At 34.8% G+C, this 3,373-nt stretch overlaps 1 long non-coding RNA gene across 1 annotated transcript; it reads right to left on the bottom strand.

Moving 5' to 3' along the window:
* Positions 1-1,138: 1,138 nt before the first annotated feature.
* Positions 1,139-3,164, bottom strand: LOC110941444. The gene is made up of 4 exons (XR_002594085.2): positions 2,964-3,164; positions 2,763-2,857; positions 2,086-2,201; positions 1,139-1,365 (listed from the first exon to the last, which is right to left on the bottom strand). It is a non-coding gene; the product is annotated as an uncharacterized LOC110941444 (long non-coding RNA).
* Between the last annotated feature and the right edge of the window lie 209 nt (positions 3,165-3,373).

Below are 3,373 nucleotides of genomic sequence, written 5' to 3'. Positions count from 1 at the left end.
AGGCGAGTCTATCCCGATGTGGTGAATTTCGTCACTAGCCTATTTAAAGGATTCGTCAGTTTAAAAAAAAGGATACATGGTTTCGATTTGATTGCCAATTTGTATCACCTCAATAAACGAGGCCCAAAAAGTCCAAAAGTGGTGGGTCTACTTCTCTACGCCACATGATCCCTAATACGCGGAAGGAATTAAAACCAGCAGCGGCTTCCTTGGGTAAGAATTTACCCGCATCCTGTTTCCGGCATTTCATCGAACACTTGCCCTGCATATTTATATCACACTCCACTCCTCCACCACCCAAATCATCAGTCAACCAAACTTCTTCTATTCAAACCAAATCCAGCATGAGCAGTTCCGCGATTAAAACATGGTTGGTGGTCGCGAGCATCGGAGCAGTTGAGGCGTTAAAAGATCAAGGTGTAGCAAGATGGAACGGCCCCCTTAAGGCACTTCATCATCACGCCAAAACGAAGATTGTGTCTTCTTATAATAGATCTTCCAGATCCCTGTTTGTGGGGTCTGAATTGGCTGCTGGAAAATATAGATCGAAGAAAACGAAAGAAGAATGTATGAAGAAGGTGATGGATATCAACTGTTTTGGTCCCAGTACTATTAGGTTTTAGCCAAGTTAGTGATCGATTATTATTATTATTTGTATAAATAGATGCCTCTGTATTTGAATAACGTAATACATGCAATAATTTTGAAGTTTTGATGAATTCTCACTTTTATATGCATACTTTTATATCGAATTTCATACACACAATACTGAGAATTGAATAACACACGTAGTCGATCAACTACAGGGGTTTTCTGATAGTTAACTTCAGCATAGGCAAGGCGACTCTACCTTTCCGTCCGTCTATCTCCTCCACATAGCTCAGAGTAATCGATCTTGGCCAAAGCGTCTGATGTCACGATGGTTGGTACGTCGTTTCTCGTCGTTAAAAAAAGATGGTCCAAAAAACATGTCACTACATAAAACAACTAGCTTCACATAACTTGGTATTGGTACATCAACCAATGTTTTTTAGTAATTCATTATATTGTGCACTAGTGCTAATACCCGTGAATTTCACGGGGCAGACAAAATAATATGTTTTCAAATAGATAAGAAATAGTTAAAAAAACAAATATATATGAAAACAATAAACTTGAAGCAAATTGATTATCAATCCATAGTTATATACGATAAGATATCATTGACAATAAGGGAAAAAAATACAAAACAAAAACTACAAATTTGAAAATATCTCTTTGTAAACAGCATTGTTTTTATTTTTAATGCGAACTTTGATGGTGTAGTTGTCTTGTGAAACATCAAGGTGGTTCAGAAAGGTGATATTCTTAGGACCATGAATTAACCTGTAATAAAATAGAAATTCATGGTGAATCTTAAAAAATAAGAAGTTATAAGAGAATGAACTCTCAACATAACATAAAACAAACATGACGTAAAAAAGTGTTATACATGTTGATAGTGTGGTTTAGCAATAAGAAGTCATATAAAGAACTTACAGCAATCTAGCTTAAAGAGGAGAAAAGGTTGTAGTGCTCTATTAGATAAAAGGTGGTGTTTGATGGTTTTTATAGTAATCTTCTAAAAACTAAATGATTTCAAATTTCAAAACTATAGAGAGTTATTTTATTAATCCACGTTCATAGAAACATTTTCTAAAAAACTAATCAATATGATCATACCAATATCAACAATAACTGGCCATGTTACCAAAAATATCGGGATGTAATTTTGGTAACCATCGGAAGTTAGTAAATTATACAAAAATTAAGAACGTGGTAAATATAGCATTTTCTAGAACACGTTACCAAAAATATCAGGGCATAATTTGGTAACCCTCAAAAATTAATAAATTATCACATTAGGAATTCAAATTCAAATTCCAAATATATATTCCAAAAATCTGATTTATTTTTAAAAACAATTAAACTTTTTAGACAATTGAATCTATTAATCTACTAAGCAAGTCCGTAATTTTTAATCAGAAAACCTAAGCTATAATTAGAAATTAAGAATTAAGTATGTTACTAAAACTCAATATAGAACGTATCAACTTATATTAGTACCTGACTACCTGTTGCTAACTCTTTGGTTGGAAAAAGCAAGAGGATTGAAGGTGACCTGTCATGTGGCCATTCTTGTTGGTCTCCCGTTTAGGTAAACGAAAATCCAATGTTTTGCCCTGTCCATTAAAAAAAGCCCTTAGTAGCAACTTACCACAAATCTTATATCAAATTCATATCTACGATCATTACATGCCCAAGAATAAGAGCACTCAAATGCCCGTATGATGACCCTCATCGCTATCAAAGGCAATGTTTGAAAAACCGGTTTTTATATCGTATCAAATTGGGCTCGAAACCGTTCAACCGGGTGTATCGGACGGTTCAACCGAGTGTAACAGACGGTTTAACCAATACTACCAGCTGATTTAAACCCGTTTTTAAAACATTGACAGGAAATATCTTGAGCTAACAATCACCTTCTATATAGAGCTATGATTACATATTCCATAAAATGTACACCTTCATTAGCATATATTCAATAAATATACATATGAAAGTCATATAATTAAGAATTAAGTCGTCCAAAAACTAAAATGTTCAGAAAATGACCTGAAATACATGTGTTTATCACGGCTCACACCTCTAAAAAATAAATATGATCTTAAATTACCCAAGAAATTGTGTTTCATAAAAAAAAACCCAATATATTGTTGTATTTATTTTGTGATAAAACTAACCGAGAGAGGGTTTCATTGCTTTCCAACGATGAGGGTGATGGCCCTCAAGCATCATAGTCGTGTTTTTAAAGAAACCGCCGACTTCAGGTGGTGATCTACACTAATCAAGCAACCAATCTTCACTATACAATATCGAATCTTATTACAATCATAACAACTGAAAAACCTTTAAGTAAAAACATCAAAATTACAGAAACATACCTCGCCCCTTAATGGCAGCCGGAGTGGTGGCGATGAAGTGGTGGTGGTGGGGGCAAAGGAGTGATGGCGGCCGGAGACTGATAGTGGTGGTGCTGATCTACGAAGAGATAAGAGAAGAAAAAATTAGGGTTGCAAAGAAAATTAAGAACACAGAGATGAGAGAATGGGAATGCGGCTGGAAAAAAAATTAGGGTAAACTTAACAATAGACCCGTGCGTTTTGTTTCCGGGTTAAAAAATTGGACCTGTTTGATTAATTTGGTTATGTGGGTAATGGGCGGGAAAAAAAGGGTGGGGTTGATTGTGAGAGTGACAGGTGTCTAATTTTTTAGTCTTTTATTAGAGAGTATAGATAGATTTTAAGATTCCTTTCTCGTCGTTAAAAAAAGATGGTCCAAAAAACATGTCACT

Source organism: Helianthus annuus, chromosome 5 (assembly GCF_002127325.2).
Source record: "Helianthus annuus cultivar XRQ/B chromosome 5, HanXRQr2.0-SUNRISE, whole genome shotgun sequence".
Taxonomy (NCBI): Eukaryota; Viridiplantae; Streptophyta; class Magnoliopsida; order Asterales; family Asteraceae; genus Helianthus; species Helianthus annuus.
Note: the sequence above shows the minus strand (reverse complement) of the source record. Positions and strands in the feature narration are given on the sequence as shown.